General features: G+C 40.4%; 1 protein-coding gene and 1 long non-coding RNA gene across 4 annotated transcripts in view; one reads left to right on the top strand and one right to left on the bottom strand.

Moving 5' to 3' along the window:
* Positions 1-6,354: 6,354 nt before the first annotated feature.
* On the bottom strand, positions 6,355-8,413 carry LOC311122725. Its single transcript, XR_014612495.1, has 2 exons — positions 8,330-8,413; positions 6,355-6,677 (listed from the first exon to the last, which is right to left on the bottom strand). It is a non-coding gene; the product is annotated as an uncharacterized lncRNA (long non-coding RNA).
* Positions 8,414-8,488: 75 nt separating this feature from the next.
* LOC311122726 (activating transcription factor 7-interacting protein 1-like) overlaps positions 8,489-16,029 on the top strand; it is a 62,152-nt gene continuing 54,611 nt past the window's right edge. Inside the window, exon 1 of one of the 3 annotated variants that reach the window (XM_084197055.1) lies at positions 8,489-8,747. The gene's annotated coding sequence lies outside the window, so the exon portion shown is untranslated. The remainder of the gene's footprint in view (positions 8,748-16,029) is intronic. The other 2 variants (XM_084197051.1, XM_084197054.1) reach the window with 2 other exon arrangements.

Here is a 16,029-nt window from a genome sequence, read left to right on the forward strand (position 1 = left end):
TCGTGGAGTTGCAATGATCATGAGAACGGTGAGGAATCAGCCCAGAACTACACGGGAGGATCTTGTCAATGATCTCAAGGCAGCTGGGACCATAGTCACCAAGAAAACAATTGGTAACACACTACGCCGTGAAGGACTGAAATCCTGCAGCGCCCGCAAGGTCCCCCTGCTCAAGAAAGCACATATACAGGGCCGTCTGAAGTTTGCCAATGAACATCTGAATGATTCAGAGGAGAACTGGGTGAAAGTGTTGTGGTCAGATGAGACCAAAATCGAGCTTTTTGGCATCAACTCAACTCGCCGTGTTTGGAGGAGGAGGAATGATGCCTATGACCCCAAGAACACCATCCCCACCGTCAAACATGGAGGTGGAAACATTATGCTTTGGGGGTGTTTTTCTGCAAAGGGGACAGGACAACTTCACCGCATCAAAGGGACGATGGACGAGGCCATGTACCGTCAAATCTTGGGTGAGAACCTCCTTCCCTCAGCCACGGCATTGAAAATGGGTCGTGGATGGGTATTCCAGCATGACAATGACCCAAAACACACAGCCAAGGCAACAAAGGAGTGGCTCAATAAGAAGCACATTAAGGTCCTGGAGTGGCCTAGCCAGTCTCCAGACCTTAATCCCATAGAAAATCTGTGGAGGGAGCTGAAGGTTCAAGTTGCCAAACGTCAGCCTCGAAACCTTAATGACTTGGAGAAGATCTGCAAAGAGGAGTGGGACAAAAATCCCTCTTGAGATGTGTGCAAACCTGGTGGCCAACTACAAGAAACGTCTGACCTCTGTGATTACCAACAAGGGTTTTGCCACCAAGTACTAAGTCATGTTTTGCAGAAGGGTCAAATACTTATTTCCCTCATTCAAATGCAAATCAATTTATAACATTTTTGACATGCGTTTTTCTGGATTTTGTTGTTGTTATTCTGTCTCTTACTGTTCAAATACACCTACCATTAAAATTATAGACTGATCATTTCTTTGTCAGTGGGCAAACGTACAAAATCAGCAGGGGATCAAATACTTTTTTCCCTCACTGTACAGTGCATTCGGAAAGTACTCAGACCCCTTGACTTTTTCCACATTTTGTTACGTTACAGCCTTATTCTAAAATTGATTCAATTTTTATTTTTTCTTCTCATCAATCTACATACAATACCCCATAATGAGAAAGCAAAAACTGGTTTTTAGAAATGTTGACAGCACTCCAGAGTTCCTCTGTGGAGATGGGAGAACCTTCCAGAAGGACAACCATCTCTGCAGCACTGCACCAATTAGGCCTTTATGGTAGAGTGGCCAGACGGAAGCCACTCCTCAGTAAAAGGCACGACAGCCCGCTTGGAGTTTGCCAAAAGGCACCCAAAGGACTCTCAGACCATGAGAAACAAGATTCTCTGGTCTGATGAAACCAAGATTGAACTCTTTGGCCTGAATGCCAAGCGTCACGTCTGGAGGACACCTGGCACCATCCCTACGGTGAAGCATGGTGGTAGCAGCATCATGCTGTGGGGATGTTTTTCAGCGGCAGGGACTGGGAGACTAGTCAGGATCGAGGCAAAGATGAACGGAGCAAAGTACAGAGAGATCCTTGATGAAAACCTGCTCCAGAGCGCTCAGACTGGGTTGAAGGTTCACCTTCCAACAGGACAATGATCCTAAGCACACAGCCAAGACAACGCAGGAGTGGCTTCGGGACAAGTCTCTGAATGTCCTTGAGTGGCCCAGCCAGAGCCCGAACTTAAACCCGATCGAACATCTCTGGAGAGACCTAAAAATAGCTATGCAGCGACGCTCTCCATCCAACCTGACAGACCTTGAGAGGATCTGCAGAGAAGAATGGGAGAAACTCCCCAAATACAGGTGTGCCAAGCTTGTAGCGTCATACCCAGTGAAGACTTGAGGCTGTAATCGCCGCCAAAGGTGCTTCAACAAAGTACTGAGTAAAGGGTCTGAATACTTATGTAAATGTGATATCAGTCTTTTATTTTTAATACATTTGCAAAAAATCTAAAAACCTGTTTTTGCTTAGTCATTATGGGGTATTGTGTGTAGATTGAGATGTTTCAATTAATTTTTTTATCCATTTTAGAATAAGGCTGTAACGTAACAAAATGTGGAAAAAGTCAAGGGGTCTTTCCGAATGCACTGTAGATACAATTTGTCTTGTTTTAAAGGTTTTTTTATGCTCTCCAGAACCGCTAGAAATGTCAGTTGTGTAGTGCAACGGGAACAGGCCTATATTTTCAAATGTTCTGATGATACACCAACCCTGGTCTGTTTTGTATTCAGCCAAAAGTATTCAGAGATGGCATAAAATAGATTTTATTTTATTTCCTTGCACTACCAACACATCAACTCATTCCTCTATTTTGTGACCATATTACATGCAACACTACAATGATGAGAGTTCAATACCCTATGAAAGTCCCTTCTACTTCCTGGTTCAAGTCCCGTACTGTTTTTGAATGGGCTTTAAGCTTATATCATCAAATTCATGTAAATGGAGTAATTTAAGATATATGTAAAATGATATTCGTATTCGTGGATGAACTTACCTTTACCCAATGCCTTTTATTAAGGTTTTCGATTACGAACCAACAAATGCAATTGAAAACCATGAAAGGCATCAGGTGAAAGTACACTGCTCAAAAAAATAAAGGGAACACTAAAATAACACATCCTAGATCTGAATGAATGAAATAATCTTATTAAATACTTTTTTCTTTACATAGTTGAATGTGCTGACAACAAAACCACACAAAAATTATCAATGGAAATCAAATTTATCAACCCATGGAGGTCTGGATTTGGAGTCACCCTCAAATTAAAGTGGAAAACCACACTACAGGCTGATCCAACTTTGATGTAATGTCCTTATAACAAGTCAAAAGGCTCAGTAGTGTGTGTGGCCTCCGCGTGCCTGTATGACCTCCCTACAACGCCTGGGCATGCTCCTGATGAGGTGGCGGATGGTCTCCTGAGGGATCTTCTCCCAGACCTGGACTAAAGCATCCGCCAACTCCTGGACAGTCTGTGATGCAACGTGGCGTTGGTGGATGGAGCGAGACATGATGTCCCAGATGTGCTCAATTAGATTCAGGTCTGGGAACGGGCGGGCCAGTCCATAGTTCCTCTTGCAGGAACTGCTGACACACTCCAGCCACATGAGGTCTAGCATTGTCTTGCATTAGGAGGAACCCAGGGCCAACCGCACCAGCATATGGTCTCACAAGGGGTCTGAGGATCTCATCTCGGTACCTAATGGCAGTCAGGCTACCTCTGGCGAGCACATGGAGGGCTGTGCGGCCCCCCAAAGAAATGCCACCCCACACCATGACTGACCCACCGCCAAACCGGTCATGCTGGAGGATGTTGCAGGCAGCAGAACGTTCTCCACGGCGTCTCCAGACTCTGTCACGTCTGTCACATGTGCTCAGTGTGAACCTGCTTTCATCTGTGAAAAGCACAGGGCGCCAGTGGCGAATTTGCCAATCTTGGTGTTCTCTGGCAAATGCCAAACGTCCTGCACGGTGTTGGGCTGTAAGCACAACCCCCACCTGTGGACGTCGGGCCCTCATACCACCCTCATGGAGTCTGTTTCTGACCGTTTGAGCAAACACATGCACATTTGTGGCCTGCTGGAGGTAATTTTGCAGGGCTCTGGCAGTGCTCCTCCTGCTCCTCCTTGCACAAAGGCGGAGGTAGCAGTCCTGCTGCTGGGTTGTTGCCCTCCTACGGCCTCCTCCACGTCTCCTGATGTACTGGCCTGTCTCCTGGTAGCGCCTCCATGCTCTGGACACTACGCTGACAGACACAGCAAACCTTCTTGCCACAGCTCGCATTGATGTGCCATCCTGGATGAGCTGCACTACCTGAGCCACTTGTGTGGGTTGTAGACTCTGTCTCATGCTACCACTAGAGTGAAAGCACCGCCAGCATTCAAAAGTGACCAAAACATCAGCCAGGAAGCATAGGAACTGAGAAGTGGTCTGTGGTCACCACCTGCAAAACCAGTCCTTTATTGGGGGTGTCTTGCTAATTGATTTAATTTATTCTGCGTGTGCACCAAACATTTTAATGGGCCAATCATAGAATTACACATAGAATCCCCATTAATTCAATAGGATCTCTGTGGGCCTAGTTGTAAAGATTTGTCATTTAACTTTTAAAATGTATTACATTTTATTGTGGCATAAACACAACCAGTCATGATGTTTTCCTCTGATTGTCAAACAATCACTTCAAATGGCTCCTTTGCTAGGCTACCAGCACACATTATTCCAGCCTCCAAACAGTAGTGAATGGTAAGAGACATCTTTTCCACAAATCACCAAAAAGTGTAATGACATTTGGCCAGAACTTTTTGCCATCTCACATTTTGGAGCCTAGGCTATACCACCCGTTTTCAAGTCCATTCGCTAATTTTCTATGCCTCTGACATGCGGTAATGATAAATAATGGTGTAATAGTGTACCGTTCTCTTGACATTTTGTTTTAATTATTGTGATAGGCTCATGTTTTACCGATACAGCCCCCACAATTTATTTTGCCAGGACGCATTTACATTTATGTACATATATCTTAAATGACCACGTTTTAATGAATTTGATGATATAAGCTTGAAGCCCATTAAAAACAGTATGGGACTTGAACCAGGAAGTAGGCGGGACTTTCATATCATATAGACGTCACAAATTATGCCCGCGCATTGATGGGGCCGGAAGCCGTGCTTTGTTATGATTCTGAATGGTCAGATGCTGTAGCTAGCAACAATGACAAGAAGCTGCCATGCGAGGAATCGTAGGTGGCTCATTTCAGCTAGTTTTATCTTGTTCTTGATACCATGTCTTGTTTTGCGGTGTTTTGACTGATTTCATGGCAATGCTAATATGGCAGAAAAAAAAAAAAGGCTAACTAACAACTGTAATTATGTATTTGAGAAACAAGTGCTCATTTTGCAAATGTATTTGTTTTCAACAAACATTTGGAGAAGAAATATAGTTTATATGTTGTCAACAACCTAAGCCAACCCCGTCTGTTTTGCCCCATAGTTGCGCGCGTGTCAGTTTTGTTGTTAAACAACCAACCGGTCTATAGAGGTTGGCAACTTTCTCCATTCACCTCACACCCTTTACTTCTGAGGCTATTAAACAACTGTCTGGACGTTTGTTTTCCTGCAGGGTGTTGATACGATGGGTGTTTTTGCAGTAAGGCTAACAAAGCCGACTGTCGGCAAGAGACAAGTCGGGGGAGGTGCATCTGCAACAGCTGAAAGTCGGATGCTGTAGTGGTTTTCCAACAGCAAGGCTCAGATCAATATGGCAGTGTCAACAGAGCTGCTATTGTTTATACAAGTTTTTCTTTTTAAATGTCGAAATGAACTTTTCTATACCCCCATATAAGACACTCATAAACTGAAAACAGAACATACGTTGCTGCTACTGTTTATTATCTGTCCTGTTGACTAGTCACTTTATTCTGTGGTCCTCTGTAGCTCAGCTGGTAGAGCACGGCGCTTGTAACGCCAAGGTAGTGGGTTCGATCCCCGGGACCACCCATACACAAAAATGTATGCACGCATGACTGTAAGTCGCTTTGGATAAAAGCGTCTGCTAAATGGCATATTATTATTATTATTATATTCCTAGTTATATGTACATATCTACCTCAATTACCTCGTTCTCTGCACATCGACTCGGTACTGGTAGTCCGTGTAAATAGCCAAGTTATCGTTACTCATTGTGTATTTATTATTACTTTTCTATTATTTATCAATTTTCTTTCAATCTGCATTGTTGGGAAGGGCCCGTGAGTAAGCATTTCAGTGTTAGTCTACACCTGCTGTTTACGAAGCATGTGACGAATAAAAATGTATTTGATTTAACCTGTTTACAAATAATTGGTTAAAGAGATCTCAAATATCACTTAGATTTGTATCTAGGGCGGCAGGTAGCTTAGTGGGTAAGAGCGTTGTGCCAGTAACCGAAAGGTTGCTGGTTCTAATCCCCGAGCTGACTAGGTGAAAAATCTGTCGATGTGCCCTTAAGCAAGGCACTTAACCCTAATTGCTGATGTAAGTCGCTCTGGATAAGAGCGTCTGCTAAATGACTAAAATGTAAATGTATCTCCTGTAGCTTTAGAATCGTGTCAAAGTTGGTTCCTGTTTCAGTCATGTTTGCGTGGGTCAACCAAAAACACCCTAATGATTGGTTGATAAATAGTGCCTCAATGCAGGTGATGGCTGCATGGTGCAGTTGGTGAGCAGCAACATGAAGGCGACTTCATCAAAGGCTGTGTTAGAGAGGATCAAAACCGTAATATATCATGGGTAAATTCTGACTGACAAATAATAATGAGTAGTTATTTATTAAGCAAGGTTCTTTGTAGATCAGGCAGTCGACTGGCACTGTCGGCTGCAATGTTAAACAAGCCCATTAACTGCATGCCCTTTGATCACATGGTTTTTGTAAAGTTCATGCAGTCCACATGTAGACGCAAGTCTGACAAATTTTGTCTCTATAATGCAACACACTTGATCCGCTCGAACCATAGAGAATGATAGAGGCCTCTAGTGGCCAAAAGTCTGTGTTAGCATGGGCAGCGCCATTGAGAGCTTCCACCATTTGAATGTAGTCAACTGGGTGGGACTTCTAACTTCATTGGCTGATCTCTCCTGAAGAAGAAGAAAATTGACTACTTCAAAATGGAGATTGCCTTAATGGTGCTGTCCATGCAGTCACAGATGCTATAATGACACAGATAAAGACAAGTCCTCTATCTATCTCTATGGCTTGAAGGTGCCCATTGTCTGTCTGTTTTTCAATGCCAGTTCTGCTTAAGTTTGTCACACAGCTGGCTGGGGCTGGACGCGCACCCTCCCTTTGTGGAGAAAGGGGAGGGGCATACTACAGTCACTCTCTCACTGATGAACTGTATGTAGCAAGGTGTTTGCTTGTGTGTGAGTGTGAACCTTTTCTCCAAGTTAATTGTGTTGCAGGAAGTTTTAGCAGTGAGGGGGAAAAATAATTATGAAGAAAAGGCAGTTTAATTCAGACTGGGTTTTCCCAATTGGGTGGGTGGGGTGTGGGGGGGGGGGGGGGGGCTTATATACAACGAATTGTGAGACAGATTTTTAACATGGTGATTCAATCAAATAAATCAAACCCCACCCAAAAAAATAATTTAAATGATGGGGTTCGCTGTGGGAAAGTGAATATAATCAACTTCAGAAAAACGTACGAACCAGGAGATTAACCTATCAAATTAAATACAGTAGCTAAACAAGAAAAAGTGTTAATACGAGAAATAAAATTCCAGACATTTCAGGCATAAACATTTTAATCACATAAAAAAATGTTTAAGACCTCTATTGGTAATTGGTGGAACTACAGTGGCACAAGCAGACATTTTATTTGCAAAGGAGTTTGCCTGCAGAAGGGCCAGTGAGACAAAATGGCCGACCTGAAATGAGCTCTTGGGATGTGCGATAATGAGTAAATGTCCTTTTTCTCAATGATGAATAAGTTTGCATATGTTATTTTTGCTCTGGCTGTGTTTATTGATCACATATAGGTTGTACATATAGGCTTACTAAATAACTTTAACCTACGACCAGAACAATTTAGCACTTGAAGCAGTTGAGCATCTGTTTTATTCAATCTGGGCTAAAACGCATCTGGGTATGTTAGTTTTTTTTTTTTTTCTTCCTTTTTCCTTTACAATTTAGATCCTAAATTTGAAGCCACAAAACAAACAAATCACCACTGTCTATAGACATTTATATTTTTTGACACTTATGCTGCTATGTTACTATGAACAACTATAGCTTTTGAACTGTTTAAATGCTTAACAGCTACCATGAGAGCCCACAGATCACAAGCACTGGAGTTAAAGCTGAAACTTTTCTAGGATGTCAGATGAAAAAAATGAAAAAAGTACAGTACATCATTTCCACCAAAGATGTAATACTTTACTATAACTATAAGCTGTTATAAGTATACTTATGTGTTGCCACTGTTCTTAAACAGACTCCTCCCACTTACAAATTCCACCCCTCCTCCCTTCATACTTCCCTCACCCTTCCCCCATCAGAAAAAGACCACACCTCATCCCCCTCTTCTTGCTTTGTCAGAAAAACGGTATTTAGCTCTTCCACCATGGCAGTCTTGTGACCGACAGTAGAACGTTATCTATTCTCCTAGCAGATTAGGCGGTCTGTGAAAGTCTACACAAGCCTTTCTTATCCTCACAGATCTAAGAAAATCGCGTTTGACATGCGATTCTCTCTTCAAAATATATGTTTTCCTTCAACTCCTACTTACTTACCTTGTTGAATAAAAACACCTTCATAGACTTCAGTACTTGATTTTTTTAAAAGCTACTCCTACCAGCTTTCACGTTGCCTTTCTGTCATGGACGACATCTTGTAGGAGGTGCTTAGACTGCTCTCACGCGCTAAACCCACAACCCCCTCCCCTTGACTACGAAGGAGGAGGAGCTGGCAACACAGTGGTGGATGACTGACTGTAGTCGCTGAGAACAGTCTGCATGCACAGGTTTTGTTTTGGTGTTGTTTCTCTAGCCGGTGTGTCCGCGTCACTATCACGCTCATATTTACGTTTTTTCCCTTAGTTCAGTTTGCGATCCTCTGCCCATTATAAACTGATATTGTGAGCGAGGAGCACATTCGGCTCGTGCGGATACTGGCATATTCGCGGGAAACAGGCAGAATTCAGAAGCATTGGTGAGTTAGCTAGCATGCTAGCTGTCTTAACTGTTTTTACAGATCATTCCAACAGTTTACGTTTTGTTTTTCTTTGTCTATTTAATATTTATGTCACTTTCTCTATAAAAATAGACTTTTAATCTATGTTTATTTTTTCTGCCATGTTCTTGAACGAGTAAGTGTAAAACATTAGCTAGGTAGCTTGCGATGTAGACTGGCCATGGCAGGGACATGGACGTTAAAAAACGTGAGGTGGGGTGAAGGGGGGCGCTACCTAGCTAACTGTCATCTTAGATTTTTGGCTATTGAGTAGAGAACTACAATTGTTTATATATATATATATATATATATATATATATTTAAAGATGTGTATGTAAATATATATATAAAGATATTTAAAGATGTGGATATACATATATATATATAGACTACAATTGTTTATATATATATAAAGATGTGGATATAAATATATATATTTAAAGATGTGTGTATATAAATATATTTAAAGATGTGTATATAAATATATATTTTTAAGATGTGTATATATATATATATATATATATATATATATATATATATATATATATATATATCAATAGCTACCAAAAGATAGCTGCAAATGTAATTATATTATATTTAGTATTTCGCATGTATGCTTTGTATTTGGCTGTAACGTGACTTTTTTTGTTGTTACCCAAAATGTTTTGTTTCTTTTATGACAAAAATATGCATTAATCTAAAAACATGTATAAAGTACAAGTGAATGTTGCAAGCCAAGGCAGCTAAAGTGGTTTGTTTCACAGCTAAGCTTGTTGGCGATCGAACTACCATACTTTATATTATTTTGTGTCCAAATTTGGAAATGCACACACCATCTACAGGTCATAGTCCATCATAATCTAGCCCAGCGATTCTCAATTGATGGGTCGAGACCAAAGGAGGTTTTGGGTGTCTTGAGTAAAAAGTAATAATAATAAAAACTAAAATATATATAGTACCAGTCAGAAGTTTGGACACACCTACTCATTCAAGAGGTTTTCTTCATTTTTTGCTATTTTCTGCATTGTTGAATAATGGTGGAGACATCGGGGCTATGAAATGGCACATATGGAATCATGTAGTGTCCAGGGAAGTGCTAAACAAATCAAAATATATTTTATATTTGAGATTCTTCAAAGTAGCCACCCTTTGCCTTGATGACAGCTTTGCACACTCTTGGCATTCTCTCAACCAGCTTCACCTGGAATGCTTTTCCAATAGTCTTGAAGGAGTTCCCACATATGCTGAGCACTTGTTGGCTGCTTTTCCTTCACTCTGCGGTCTGACTCATCCCAAACCATCTCAATTGGGTTGAGGTCGGGGGATTGTGGAGGCCAGGTCATCTGATGCAGCACTCCATAACTCTCCTTCTTGGTCAAATAGCCCTTACACAGTCTGGAGGTGTGTTGGGTCATTTGTCCTGTTGAAAAACAAATGATAGTCCCACTAAGTCCAAACCAGATGGGATGGTGTATCGCTGCAGAGTGACACTGTCACCAGCAAAGCACCCCCACACCATAACACCTCCTCCTCCATGCTTTACGGTGGGAACTACACATGCGGAGATCATCCGTTCACCCACACCGCGTCTCACAAAGACACAGCGGTTGGAACCAAAAATCTCAAATTTGGACTCCAGACCAAAGGACACATTTCCACCGGTCTAATATCCATTGCTCGTGTTTCTTGGCCCAAGCAGGTCTCTTCTTCTTATTGGTGTCCTTTAGTAGTGGTTTCTTTGCAGCAATTCGACATTGAACTTATCCTCTGCAGCAGAGGTAAATCTGGTTCTTCTATTCCTGTGGCGGTCCTCATGAGAGCCTGTTTCATCATAGCGCTTGATGGTTTTTGCGACTGCACTTGAAGAAACTTTCAAAGTTCTTGAAGTTTTCCGTATTGACTGACCTTCATGTCTTAAAGTAATGATGGACTGTCGTTTCTCTTTACTTATTTGAGCTGTTCTTGCCATAATATGGACTTGGTCTTTTACCAAATAGGGCTATCTTCTGTATCCCTACCTTGTCAGAACACAACTGATTGGCTCAAACACATTAAGGAAAGAAATTCCACAAATTAACTTTTAAGAAGGCACACCTGTTAATTGAAATGCAGTCCAGGTGACTACTTCATGAAGCTGGTTGAGAGAATGCCTAGCGTGTGCAAAGCTGTCATTACATTTACATTTTAGTCATGAAGGCAAGGGGTGGCAATTTGAAGGATCTCGAATCTCAAGTATATTTTGATTTGTTTGACACTTTTTTGGTTACTACATGATTCCATATGTGTTGTTTCATAGTTTTGATGTCTTCGCTATTGTTCTACAATGTAGAAAATAGTAAAAATAAAGAAAAAACCCTTGAATGAGTAGGTGTTCTAAAACATTTGACCGGTAGTGTACATAACACATATTTTCAAATACTTCTTTATGTTTCTTTATAACTACGACGGCCACCAAACATTGGCAAAGTTGTGAGTGCAAAGTCGCTATATCAATACATTTTGCTTCTTGCTACTGTCTCTATATAAAGGTAGCTGTGATGAAGCAAGGAATTTGTTTAAAAAGGAATGATCAACGATAGTAAATTAAGGAATAAAAAAATTATTGCATGGAAGAAGTCTATGGGATTGGGTGACGCTGGAGGGTGTCAGTTGAGATGTTGCGGTATTATGACGAAAGGGGTTATCTGACTTAAAGAATCTTAGTAATCAGACAGATAGCCTCTTTTCAAGATCAGAATATTGTCAAATTTGTAAATAGCCATAAACCATTTCAGTTTCAAAGCTAACAACCAAACAAAGAGCTAGTACTGTCAAACTACCATAAGATACTGAGACAAAGTATTGGTACACACACACTATGGAAACACAGAGACACAACATTGAATGATGAAATGGACACGACTGGTCAGGATCTTTTCTTTAGAGCCACTGTATGAGGAGTCTATCTCTAACATCAGCAATAACATGTAAAATTTATGAGTAGGGCATAAATACATTTAGCATATGTCTAATTCAGCACCAGTAGGAACTTTAAAAGGAAGCTTAATGTGACTGCAAAATATTCCCTGACATTGTTAGAAATTGGGGATCAAGCACATGGATAAAATCTAGCTAACAGCAGCTACGGTGGCCATTTTGAGTTGCTGCAATAATAAGTGGCACTGTCAGAAAATGTGGCAGTGCAGTGTTGGTGTGTGGGGGAGGGGAAGGGAGAGTGAATAGTTAGCACTAAGCTAGCTGCATTAGCCTCCCAGGAAAAACATAGTAATTATGAACATAACTATATGATAACATTTGAGTCAATCTGTCACTTTCTAAGTATTGGGTCTTTGAAGAGTAATGCAGTTTTTGTTCTTGTTGGCTGTGCATAAGGTATTTTGAGTATCTGCTCCCAATGTGCTCTCTATTGCAATTGGAACTTTCTTTCAGTCTGCTAAATGGCATATTATTATTATTATTATTGTTATGTCTACGGAAATAGAAATTATGGAGAACAGAGACAATTACTTTGCATAACACGTTTTCATTACATTGGAAATATTATTATCAGATTAGATGTGGGCATAGGCCTAGAATGAGCTTTTCTCCTTCTGTTTCCACACAGTCCTAAAATGAACAGTATTGTACACTGTGACTTACATAGAGGGCAGACACGTTTTTTTAAATTACATATTTTGCACTGAAATGCTTGTCTCACTGTATGTACTAGCATACGTGAAAGTCTGTTCATGCTTGAAGAAACCCTGTGCACCCCTGGAAGCATAATTTCAGGTAGGCCTAGATATTCTTTACGTAAATTGTAATGAGTTTGGTTTTGATGTAGTCTGTCTACTAGTGTAACTTAATGTGTACGTAGAATAACAGAATTAATAAGCAATCTCCTTTAACTTGAACTATTTCAAGTTGTTTTTGATTCATGTTGAAACACCTATTATTGGTATAGTTTCTTCTATACAAAATATTTTAGAATGTAAAAAATTGTGTTTTTAATGTTCTAGCATTACTCTCCCCTTTTGTCTTGTTATTTGATCTCAACCCCCCTGGCTTCTTAAAGTGGTACAGCCCTGGTTTGCTGTACTTTTCCACTCAGTACACAGCCTGTCTGTGAGGGGGGAGGGGTGTTCCAACGTCTCCAGTGTAGACCTATCGTTTTACTGGGTAGTTGTGCGTTTTTGTTTTGTATAGTTGTTCTATTGGTACAACTTTTTGTTTCTGTGTGGGTGTGTTTTAGGCAAATTTGGGCTTTAAAAATAAGGTATTTGGGCTTTAAAAATAAGGTATTTCAGGCACACTGGTGAGTTAGTTCATGTTAATTTGTGTAGAGACTGAGATTGCATTTGTTCTGGTGTTTTTTCAGTTCCCTAGTGTAAAGTAGTTTATTACCTTGAACATTTTATTGTAAATATGAGTACCAGTAGTTCCAGTTTGTTCACACCAAGTGTGTGTGCCCCCTAATCCACTTTAGTCTCCCCCTCTGAGGAAGATGGTACAGTCCTGCAGCCAGTTACCCCTCCCCCACTGTTTTCCCAGGTTTCCATATGCCTGCGGTTTCGGGGCAATTCAATATGCTTGCTTTTTTCTCTCTAACTGAAAACGAGGCAGAACTCAAGACAAAAGCTAGCCTTAGCCTACATGTCCTTGCTGTTGTCATAGGCTATGTTAATATTTTATATTGGCTAGTTATTGGGCGATTCCACGCCAGCGGGAGCGGAAAATATTTTTGGTATCAGATTGTTCTGGCAATTCTCACATAGAAACTTTATTGGGAGGAAGGATGTTTGACATGTTTTTTACATTTGTATCACAAATCATAGGATGAAAGTGTACATTTTAGGCCCTTTTTTACTACCTATACATGCCTCCTGTAAGACCCTATGATCTATGAACCATACATGATATTTCAGAATCTAGACATACTCCATATTTGAGAGAACAATATAAGGAGTATAATGACACCAAGATGTTGCTTTGTCATGCATAGTTCACAAATCTTAGGGTCTTACAGGAGGCATGTATCGGTCTAAATCACTTTAATTATGATTTTCACAAAAATGGTTTGTGATACAAATGTAAAAAGTATTTCAAACATCCTTCCTCCCAATTAAGTTTCTATGTGAGAATTGCCAGAACAATCTGATGTCCCCTACCTTTGAAATAATACATAATTGTTGAATAACTACCTAATGTTAATAAACCATATGCATATTTTTGTAAGTAAAAATAGGTAAGTGTTCTTGTGTCAAGAAGATACATTGTCGTGTCATCCTAGTTTCAGATAAATAATTGTGTAGAAATGACTTCTGTATGTTTTTCATATATAACGATAGCATGACGAGTTTCTCCACAAAGACAATATTTTGAATTTGGGTAACGAAGACGTGGTTGAGAGGATAGATGATCATTTATTTTGGTTCATTTGACAACATGGTTCAACAAGATGGTTCACTGTTTGTGGTAGTATTGGACTGGAACTGGTTCGAAACAATCCCCCTTTCACCTTATGTCAAACCAAGATGTCTGCCTCAAGCGACCCCACAAACCCCAACCTGTCTCGGGACCCAGAGTATGATATAGCCTTATAATAATACATTCCATTTAGCAGAGACTTTTATCAAAGAGATTTACAGCAGTGTGTGCATACATTTTAATGTGGATGGCCCTTGAGAGAATCAAACCCACGACCCTGCGATGCAAGCGCAGTGCTCCACCAACTGAGCCACATAGGACCCTCCTTGATCAACCAGTTTCAGTGAACCGAACAGCCAGTCTGTGGATGAACTATAGAGATCAGCTGGAGATAATCGCTGGCAGAACATAACCCAAGGGAGGGACTGACACCAATGTAGCACAAATATGAGAAATTTGCAATCAGTTCTGTGTGGGCAATCCGAAGCAAAGCATTTCCTAATGCATTTCCTAATGTAGGAAATGTATGCCATATATCACTCCTTGTTCTGGATCCCCCGAGGCTATTCATGCCAGAATTCTTCTAAACTGAAGGTCGGCGTTAACACTGTAAAGTAGGAAGTAGAGCATTGAATGATTTTTCCCTTCTCTAAATAACATTGCTTAAACTGGTTTCAGCCGGTTCTTCCTTTTACACTGCCTCTGGATTGGCTAACCACCTGATTGAGAGAACAGTGGGAGGAACGTGTTCCCAATGCGCTCTAGTCAATCTTTATGTTAGTCTTTGGTGCTTTAGACATTTCATACATTATTTATTGTTTTATAGATCATTTACACAGGTGGTTATTTAAATACTTAAAACATTTATATCTATCTGATGTACAAATTGTGTGTTCATCTTCAGTGAAGAACGCATGAACCAACCTACATTATGGATGAGAAGCAGGCCTAATAATAATTTATTAAAAGTATTATTATGCTTCTCACAGGAGTCAGTCACATAAAGCCATGCACTGATATTGAATAAAATACTCATTAGACCAGTAAAGAATATTCTGTACAGTCTTGCAAATCAGTCTATAATAAAAGTGTCTATATTAAAAGTGTTGACAGAACCCACAGGGTGCAATGTAGCAGTATATGTACTGTGTTGCTAGGGTCTAATGATTGCACCACTATCAGTTACTAGTACATTTACATTTTTACATTTTAATCATTTAGCAGACGCTCTTATCCAGAGCGACTTACAGTTAGTGAGTGCATACATTTTCATACTGGCCCCCCGTGGGAAACGAACCCACAACCCTGGCGTTGCAAGCGCCATGCTCTACCAACTGAGCTACACGGGGCCCTATTAAATCTGCGTTGAGGAGAACGCAGACGGAATCATGGAATCCAGACATTAAAACAGAATTCATCAATATTCAAAAATGTATTGAACATAGTAGGAAATCAACTAAATGTATGGAATCTATTAGAAAATCCATTAATTTGCACAAGTTAATCATAAAACATGAACAAAATGCATCAGCAAATTGTACTTTCCTGCAACTTCCTGAAAAGACACAAGAATGCCCCTCTGTGTTTGTGCGGTGCCTGCATATGTTTACACTTTGTGTAGTCATTAGCGATGAGAATAATGATAACCTTCTGATAGAGATGGAAAGGCTTTCCTAAAAAAACTAACTTAAATGTTAACTACAAAGTAGCCTATGCCTACCTGGCATAATGATATCATGATTATTTGCATCAATCCAGTGGCCATTTTGTTTTGCACTCTCTGTAAAGTGCTAGAGAAATGTTGCTAACCAAACAAAGGTCTCTTGCTGGTGCATTAAAGGGTAACTTCACCCCA

This window comes from Coregonus lavaretus (assembly GCF_964263955.1).
Source record: "Coregonus lavaretus genome assembly, contig: HAP1_SCAFFOLD_1204, whole genome shotgun sequence".
Taxonomy (NCBI): Eukaryota; Metazoa; Chordata; class Actinopteri; order Salmoniformes; family Salmonidae; genus Coregonus; species Coregonus lavaretus.